Source organism: Callionymus lyra, chromosome 2, assembly GCF_982586985.1.
Source record: "Callionymus lyra chromosome 2, fCalLyr1.hap1.1, whole genome shotgun sequence".
Classification (NCBI taxonomy): Eukaryota; Metazoa; Chordata; class Actinopteri; order Syngnathiformes; family Callionymidae; genus Callionymus; species Callionymus lyra.
Window position 1 is genome coordinate 21,301,982 of NC_141819.1, and position 10,587 is coordinate 21,312,568.

Sequence of the window (10,587 nt, forward strand, 5' to 3'; positions counted from 1 at the left end):
ATTGTTTCTATTCACTTATTTAGATGTCTACTTCAACTCAACATTCCTCTTTTAAATGTGTAACGTGGCAGCATTTTATTTAAGGTTACATCTCAGCATGTGGTCGTTTTTTAAGGCATAATTACATCATTTTCAAACACAACGTTGGACACGAGTTTTGCTTAGTCTGCGCAGGGCAGTTGTCCTGTAATCCAACTTTTCATCATGTCACGATCCGAAACTGTAATCTAATTTAGAGAAGATTTACTGCCATGATTCAGTCTTGTATGGTGATTACATACAACAGTACAACTGTGTTGCGTTGAACACTGTACTGTATGTTTCATAGGATCCTCTGGAACACTAAAGATCAAGACCTTGTTCGCTCACAGGCATGTGGAGCGATAAGACTTTCTCTGTTTGGACCAAATCCGAGGTCAGCGAGCTCCACATCGCACTGACATTCCACTTCCTGTCTGCTCCAAATTGGCTTTTCTGTGTTTCCTGCCGTCACTCCCGGGTCCAAGACGACTCCCTCCTCCGGGATTTAACCTCTTACTAGGTGCAGGGAGGGGAGGGGGGGGTGGGACTTCCTTCCTCAGGAGGACGGTGTGACAGGAGGAGACCCGAGATATCCAGAATATTTATGGGAAAATCTCGGGCGTGTCCACCTTAGGAGTCGGAGGATTTGAGAGCAGAAGGAAAATGGAATGAACGGATGTTTCACGGCTTCATCATCTGCATCCTCCTTTTCCCTTCTGGTGTTTATGTTTGGACCAAAAAAAACAAACAACCCTTGAATATCTGAGGTTTCGACCATTAAAAACTAAAACAAATCAGATGTTAGACTCAAGCTATAAAAGTCACAATAATTGAATTAAAGGAGCACAAAATATGATTCCAATTTCATTCTCATTCCTGTGTGTACAGAGGCTGAAAAATGCATGAACCAAGTCTGGATTTCTTTATAAGCTTGTGGTTATATTGAAACATGAAGTTCGTATTTTACTAGACCCAGGAGTCTAAACTGTAGATGGTCTTGACAAGAGATGCTGTTGGAAGGTCGGAAAAAAAGACTTCTCCACCCTTGGATTCTAGAAACTAATGGAAGGAGTTTTCAGAGGTAGTTAAAAAGATTATTTGCTCTGCAACAAAAGACTGATATTGGACACTCGTTTTTTTTGATGGGAAGTGTTCCGACCTTCGTTAGGAATACTGTTAAACCAAGGGTTCATGAGGAGTTTTCATTCTAGTCTGGGAAGAGTCAAGCAGCTCTTGGTCCTGGAGGATTCATGGAGGTCTGCACAACCAGTCCATGAGCTTCCCAGTCAAGGTGGATCATGTTCACGAGTGAAGTCAGAATGGAGAGAAGAAACATCTCCGGTCTTTAAGAATAGATAGTAAAGTAAAGCTTCGGATTCGCAGGTGTATCGCTGTGACAACCCTCAGTAGTGAGTGAAAGAAGAAGATCAAGGATACAAACATTAATGTTGCACTTGATGCTCGAGAGGAACTTGGTTGAGGTCGAACTTGTCAGGATGCTTGACCACTGGGAGGAAGTATTTTCACTTCCCCAAAATGCACCTCCATTTTAGACCAACAATGAACCCACAAAACCTCAACATGAAAACCAGCTCATTGACAACACAAGAGTATGAAGATGTCAGATGTTACAATCTCATCAAGCTAACACCTTCAGGCTTCTGGGAAGATCCGATCCCAGAGTCCCAGAGTGACCAGCAACAGGAAGAAGAGTATTTTACTCAACTCCCACAGTTTGAAATCCAACAATCATTCTCTCTCTCACTCACGCCACTTACAGGAGTTTCTGGGAGTCACATCGTTCTAATGTCAGTTCGGCCTCAGAGCCTCAAAGTCACATCTCAGAGGGATTCTTCACATTACTGGAGGTCAGAGGTCATCGGAGGCAACTCTTGAATCTATTTTGGAAGCATCTTGTTAGGCACCGGGAACACTGTGAATTTATCGCGACCGCTTAACACAAATAATCTCAGGCACGACGCCAGCTCCCTGATTTATGACAAAAACATCATGTATTTGAGACGGAAAAGTTTTGCTTGCTCATGTTTTTTTTTCTATGCTATGTTATTTAAATATAGCACAAGTTCCTAGTGTTTGAATAACTTTTAAAAATCTGAATTTTTTTCAGCCGTTGTCTTTTTTTTATTATGTTGAGCTACAAAAACGAAAACAATTGAACTTCATCTACTACACTTCCCTGGCAAAATAGCTATTTGATTTGATTTATACATTTTTGGCATCACACAATAAAATCATTTTCTTACAGGAAATATCCTGCCAAAAATATGCATCCATCTTAATTAAAGTAAACAGAAAAACAAACGTATAACTTTGCAGTTTCTACTTCAGACTTGTTATTCTCCCGCTCATTTATTTTTTAAATCCCTTTCGCAGAGAACATCTGAGGTCGACGTGTTTGCGAAGGAATCCGCGATAAACAAACATAAATAAAAGTCCCGGGTCGCTCCGACACCAACACACATTTAGTCAAATAGATCGACTTCTCATTTGAGTTATTCGAGAGGTAAACACACACACAGAATTTCTGACATGTTTAGAGGGCTGTATTTATAAATCGCGCGCCCACCCCACCGAGCATGCCTCGGATGTTTTGGGTGTCACCATAACTGGCAGCAGTAAAGGCCAGCAGCATTCCTCAAGTGTCCCAACTGCGCTCAAAAGTGCTGAAAAACCTTCCCTATTGTCACAGAATGGGATTTCAATGCGAGCGTTAAGGGCGAGTACTACTGTTAAAATGGAGCGGGCGGGTGTCGGGTCAGAAGTCCACAGCGCTCCGAAAAATAGCTTCTCACTCTCATTGGCCTCTAATTTCAAACACATTCAGGATTATTTGGCCGCCGTCCCGGGTGAGCAAAGTTTCCACTCCGCTGTCTGCAGCTCAAATAAAAACATCCACGGGATTTATATATAGTCTCGTGACGCCACGTCAAAAATCACCGCGCTGCCCGACAACAGCTAATGAATGTAAACTCGTACGCCCAAATAAACATTGCACGCTGGAATTTTGAGGAGACGCGTCGTCTGACACATGACCTCTAGATCATTGTGTTTCTGAACATTTACAGTACGTGAAGGAGAAGACTTGTGTTGTTAGAATGCATAATGCAGCACAGAAACAATATTCCAATCTCTCTTAAAACCTCAGGAAATTAAATCTCCGTCCAAAGAAGAAAAAATGTGTTGGCTCTGTACCAACCAGGAGCAAGACATTCATTTATTTGTTTAGAAACCCTTGTCCACCACTTGTTCCTGGTAGTCGCTCTGTGGGAGGAAAACAGAGTGTCTGGAGGTGAGACGCACAAAGAGAAGGCGATCATTCTGTGTATTTGGGCTCTGGACCAAGTGTTGTTTCAAGCCAATGACCTTCTGGCGTCACAGATTTATTCAGAGTCAAATAGTTTTCTGCTGTTCAGCACATTACAAACAAGTGTTACACTAATTAAACCCAGCAATACTCTCAGAAAAAAAGATAAAAATTCCTTCTAAGACTCAAACGAGTCAACTCAGGCAGAACCAGGGTCGATCGAAAGCTTTACAAATCCTACTGTTTTTCATCTTTGAACAGGGGTTCATGTATTCATCAATTAAACCATTCATTTTCAATTATTATTCCCTGGCAGGTGATTGAAGCCTGTCCCGACATCTTAGGGCGAGAGACAGGGGTCATTTGGAACAACACTTCCATCTTGTACATCTTTATGATTTTGAAATATGAGAGGAATCAGAGTTCCTTCAGTAAACCTACGCATGAATTTTGAGTAAAATTCCTCACAAAAAGGATGCAGGTTGTCTCGAACTTGAATCAAACCGGCAACTCTTTTTGCACTCAGTGCTAAACACTATGACAATGTGCACCCTTCATGTATTAATAGTTTGTATAAAAAACATTATTCTCTAGGCTGTACAAGATTTTACATTTTTTCGGACTATTTTTTTTAAATATTCATTGACTCAATATCTTCAGCTATCGGCATCATGAAGGGGGGCGGCCTATCCAAGCTACACAGGCACAGGGGGCACCCTGGAAAGTTCACAGTGCTTATTGATTTTTAAAGAGAAAGCGAGTAGAAGGTTGAAGATTAAGCATTAACCCTCATGTTATCTCAGGGTCAAGGTGAACAAAACAGGAGTGACTCAGAGGCAACAAAAGGGATACCTCAAACACATTTTCTTTCAGACCTTCAGGACACCTTGAGATTGAGGGAGGTTGAAGAAGAGAATACAGGCAGGGTGGAATGGGTGAATATGTCAGATGGGGAAGATCTGTAACTGAAAATTAAAGGGGTTAATTTCTTAGAATGGATTAGTTGTACATTATGCTGAACCATAAACATACAATAAAAACAAATTGTACAAAACTTGCATCAAAAGTGAATCCGATTTTGTCTCCAGTGAATGGAATTCCAAACATTTAGAAAGAACATTATCACAACTTATTGTTGAAAAACAAAAGAGCCACCATGGTAGCATCCCTGCGTTTGCCACTGCAGTTCTGCGGATGAACTCCTGAACAGACGGCAGCACCGACAGCTTCTTCCCTGTTGTGCGACATCACAGAGCCGCGGGATAATAAACCACCTCTTTTAAACAGCTGCGGCTCCCTCCTCCAGCGCTCCAGCTCGCAGACCTTCTAAGGACACGAGAAGACAATATGATTTATTCCCTCTGAACAGGCCGCAATCACATTTGCGGATGAAGTTCACACCGGGACTCCAGAGCTCCCAGTAAACCTGGTGACACTGGGAAAGAGAGAGAGAGAGAGAGAGAGAGATCGGACAAATATGGTCATGATGATGAAGCAGTTAGTTTGGATGGGACATCAGTTAAACTGAATTCACCTGTTTAATAGTAAGTAAGTAAGTAATTTTTATTTGTATAGCGCTTTTCCAGACCAGGGTCACAAAGCGCTTAAACAATCAAAACAATATTCAATAAAGTATATATGTTAAAGGTCAAGATAAAACTGATAACACAACAGGAGTTCCAGAAAATCAAGGAAAAGCCTGAACAAATAAAAACGTCTTAAGATGTTTTCAAAGGAGTCAGTAGACTCCATCAAGATAAGATAAGATAATAGTAGTTGATAAAATGTCAGGCTCATCCAGAGCCTAGCCCAGCTATTCGGGGGTATAGCGGGGAGACCCCCTGAATAGTATTGTAACCAAAGTTTAGGGTTTGGTACCTGAAACATCACTGGTAAGTCCATTGAAGAAACTCTTGAAAAAAACTAATTTTCTGCAGACAACCTTTTTAGCCAATATAATCTGGAAGTGGAACAACGATGCCGTGAAACTGCAGGGGGCAGGAGACCAGTTGTAAAAACCCGAGCTCCACTGAAAACAGCCAACTAGCCGGGGTTTGTGTTTGGGGGTCCGCAGCTGTCCAGGGAAGACCGTAGGGCAGTTTGCCAACGAGCGATGGGTTGAAATTTAGACCTGAGCGCAGCTGTGTCTCGATGTCCTGGCAGCCAGCGTAAACTATTTAGGCATGTGATTCCTTCGGCGGGTAACTGGGGAGGCTGGTGCAGTAATCACAACACAGCTTTCCCCATCGGCTTTAAGTGGGAAAACTTAAGTGCGGGCATGTGCACGAGGCGGTCTCCAGAGTTTAGGAAATCATTTTAAAGCAAAGGGTAAATTCCAAAATGAATTAAAAGTTTTGATAACAGCCAGTTCTCTTTTCCAAATTTCCCAATAGCCCGTATTGAGCTAGACGCTATCTAAAATATTTGTTAAATAATGTATAGGCATAAATGTGTATAAACATTGCCTCTAAACATAACAAATTGCTTGTATAAATATCAACAATAGTTACTCGGAACTAGTTCTCATTGTTGGGAGCTTCTTCAAAGTACAGTTGTGAGATTCCTGGCTTGTATAAATGACAAACAACTAATATACTCGGGTAATTAAAATGTATTTTGCGCAATCAAATTCAATAATAATTAATATAAATTACATCGTAGTACAACAATAGGACTAACAAGGGAGGATGAGCTGGACCCATAGAAGTAAAAACAGAGTAATGTCCGTCATATACTCTGTAAAGCGCTCAAGTTATAGCACTAATTCCAGACACTTATGTTCCTTTTTTAAGATAAAAAAACATGATGAAAGCTCTGTGATGTAGTTCTAATGTGACTACTACTACTTCTAATTAACAGCTTAATGTTTTGCGGCTAGAAAACGTGGATGAAAGAAAATAAAGAGCAGATTAGATCAGGTAGTGGGCACCGTGCAATTGGGTTTCATCTTTCTCTTGACTTCACTTTGCTAACCTTGGCTCCCCCTCATTTGGGGTCAACATGCATACCCAGCTGCTGCCTCCCGTCCAATGCGTACGTTCACACACAAGACTTAGACGAGTGTGTATGACCGCCTGGGATCTGACGGAGACATTGCAAGAGCTCCCTCGCCACACGCTATCAGCACGCCTACTCACGCGGTACACACACCTGACTTGGCGACGCTGTACCTTGAATATCATACAATACTTGTCATTTTGGAGGAAGGCGCAAGATAGCAGAGGTGTCAGAGACAAGGTTTCCACTCCAGGGACTCCTTTAAATGGTTACAAAGTATGTGATGAATGGTCTAACTAGCTCCCTAAACCCGAAACCCTGCTTTAGCTAGAGATGCTAGTCACGAGCAACATGTCTCAATGTTGAAAATACCTGATTCCACTTGGTTCTCCAAGGCAAACCGACGGTTAGGGTTCGGGGTTAGGGGTTAGGGACCTGAGTGACAATAGAACACCCTTAAAGAATCTCCAACACTAATCAAAGTCAGTGCGTTGTTTGAAGCAAACAAACATATATATTCATGTAGTTTCAAAAGTGCAACAAACTATTTGGACGGACCTTGATGGTCAAAGAGATACAGGAGGACATCTCCGCATTAACATTTCTGAGAAAGACACATATCCATGAAAGTATATACAATCTTTTTTTTTTTAAAAAAAGCTAATGTGAACCACAAGCTCTTAATAAGATAATTGATTATCCAAAACTGTGACCTCTCGGCTTTGATGATGCACTTATGGCATTAGGTGCAGGAAGTCGGTTGACCGCTTTCATTCTGACTGTTAAGTATTTTTCCGTTCATCCCGCAGGATTTTTTTTCACGAGTCAACAAAAAACAATAGCGCCATTCTCCACGCAGGACGAGTTTGCTCGTGAGGAGCCGTCAACCAGATGCCTTTGACATTTCAGAGCAAGAAGGAGGGTGCATGGGTTGGAAAATGCCTCGGAACAAAAGAGCCTTGGTTTGAAATGCCTTTCTCCGCCTTTGAGCAATAAATCGGATTTTGTTTAGAGAAAGTGCTTCTGCGGAGAGCAACATATTCAGACAGCTCTTACTCCATTATTGGTCCCTTCATGGTCAGAGCGTGAATTAACACGGATTCCACCGAAACTTCCAAAAGCTGGTGGTCTTGATCGCTCAATAAAGTACCGTCACTTAATCCTGTGAATATTCATCGTATCTGTTCGGAGGGCGGACGAATGGCATCAGGGATGAAGTCCAGGAGGGTGTGCCGGTCTAAAAACATAACACGAGAACATGCCTTTCAATGCATCCGATACCGTAACTCGTTGCACTTTGACTTTTGGCAGTGCGCGAAAAGAATGCACACGCGGGGGAATGCTGCTGCAGCAAAGTGCCAAGGATGGATGTCTGTGGGAAGACATGTCATTTTACATTTCTATTTCGTCAAAAACCTTTTTAGAAAACTTGCAACTTTATCTTTTTGTGTTTCTCATAATATCCTTCCAGTTCGCATCCAAGCATATATTGGAACACCGTGGCAAAAATAGACATAAAACGTAAAATATGTTCCTCGATTTATCCTTGAAAGCCCTTAAAAGGTTTTTTTTACTTCTTCCTTTTTAATAAAATGTCACATTAGTGATTTAGGCATGATTAATACAACAACTATTACCCACTCAAACATAAAAACAAATATCTGGCCACATTCAGCATGAACTATCATTGCTCTTCTAATGTCCCTGAATCCCTGTTTCTTCCATAGAAAACCGTCTGTTTGGAAGGTTGTTAATCACGGTGCAGTAATGGTCACATCAAGACTCAAAGAGTCCATTTGGCAGCTCCAGCTTCTCTTTCCCAGGCTGCCAAGTTCCAGCTGCGCACAGTCTCCCATCGGCACTGACAGTTGTGTCTTTGTGAGAGAAGGACAATGACCTTCGCAAAAAGAAGAAGGAAAAAAAAGGGTTGTTAATCAAATGTAGTGATCTGGAACATGGAAGAACCGGGTCCTCTCGCCCTAGCAACATGGGGTGAGAGACGGGGGACAACCTGGATTGGTCCCCTAGCCCATAATTTTCCCCCCCGAGTGTGAGGGAAAGATTCGACAATGAACGACAGTTAAAAGCAAAGAATCCACACTGTGTGGTCTATTGGATGACACTGATGGGTCTCTGGCAACGCACTAAAACGAGGAGTGGAGTAGATTTCTGTCGTCCATTCAATCCCAGACAAACCTTGAACACATCAGTAGAAATAAAATACAGGGTGTTCTTGGAAGGTTTCTCATGACTTTGGTGATATACAAACACTTCCATTAAAGAGCTATATGACGTTTGGGTTTGAGTTTAAGAACTAGAAAAGAAAAGTCAACTTGGTCAGAACTTAGGGCTAGTCAATTTTTTTTCTTATTTTTGCAAGAAAGTGACATAAAAATCCATCAATTTTCTACTGCTTATAAGAGAAGTGTAAGGCTGAAGCCTATCCCAGCTGCTAGGGCCGTGAGGCGGGGGTCACCCTGAACAGGTGACCAGTTTGTCTCAGGCCACCAGGAAACAAACAACTATCCCAGCATTGGTAGTGATTTTAGTTTACCGCCCAAAGAACAGTGAACCCATTGAAAAGTTCAATTATTCATTATTTTTTCGTCTTTGTTACAAAAAGAGGATGTTGTGAATGAAAAAACTGAATTTCTAAGACTTGGAATGTGAGCTGATTTGGCCGATAAGCAGTGTAAACATGTTCAGTTGCTAATGGTACGACCCCCATTCAAGATAATATCATTGATTGAACACATCATTTCTGTTTCTTAAGCTTTTAATCCGTCATATCATAACGCCATTCTTGCCCACGATTCCCTGACCAAACCTCACTTCACACTCCCGACTCCAAAGTTGCACTGTCATGAGGAATCGTGGGTCTCGAAAGAAGTTCCTTAGACGCCGGATCACATGATGGTGAGTCACGTACTCCGTCCTCTGGTAGTGGCCAGATGACAGGTACATGCTGCGTTTTCCCTAATTTGGAGCTGGAGGAGAGCGAGACCCCGGCAGCACTCCTGAGTCAGCGTGGAAACGGTGGATTCTGGGCGAAACATTTCTTGGAAGAGCGACAAACTGGGAACAGATGAGACGAAGTGACGGAAAACAAGTGAATGGACCGTCCTTGAAAGACTCGTGTCTTCTGGTCCGAACAAGAATTCCTCTGTTAGATATACACATATGAAGGAATTCTGCTGTGTGACCGCAGTGAACTCTCACAGCGGTCCATGACTCACAGCCTTCAACTCTTGGCAGCAGACCAGCTCCGACATGAAACATGTGGAACGGCAATTGTTCCTGCGCTGCTTGATGGACGGAAAGTGTGATGGACTATTTATTTTTTATAGCTTTGTTTGTCTTACTACTGTCATATTACTGTAGCGTTTTCTTCCCGTTGACGTGATCATGTTTGCATCAGTGAGCATCGCACGGGACTTTGAAGTCCGATGTCGGTCAGAGAACGGCTTCCTCTGGAGGCCCACACTGGCCGGGCCGGTCCCGGTCTGCCCTCTCCTCCGCTCTGCTGCGCTCCACATAGTGGCTCCAGTGGAATGTGATGACCATGGACCGAACAAAGCCCTGCATTCATGGAGCCTCGACCCACTCTGGAAGTTTGCAACTGGGAGCCTTGATTACAGAGCAGGGCGGGGGGCACCCCCGCCTCGTCTGTGCGGTTAGACACCAGTGCCCACCGACACAACTCTATTCACAGTCATTCTGTTGTCTGTCATTTGTTTACGACTGGTCAGCTAAGATCAAACTGCAAGACTGTAATTCACAGGATGTCCTACCAGAGCTTTAGCATCTGGTCTACGCTCCTGAGTCGTGTATCAGCTCATACATCGAGCATGTACTTCTCATGTATTTAGTTCTTTACGTGTTCTTTCTCATCCTGGAAGGGATAATCAATTTTAGTCTCTGGTCCGGTGGTGGGGTCAGGACTTTTGCTCTTCTAAATGAATGTGTGTGTGTCTCTTATTTTATTTAATGGTAACCACCTGCTCACATGGTCATAGCTTTTTATAACGCAATCATATCCATTTGACACCATGTTGCCGATGAATCTGGACTTTGTGGCAAAGAGACACATGACATTGATTTTGTTTTAACTTGTAACTTGTATTATGGAACACTTCAAATGTATTTATTTTTAAAAGGAGAAGAAAAGGAAAAGTTGAAAGGGCTTTAAAAATAATCTCAAGTGACCACATGTCAAAGGTTTGTCTCCGTTTTCTGTGGAAAAA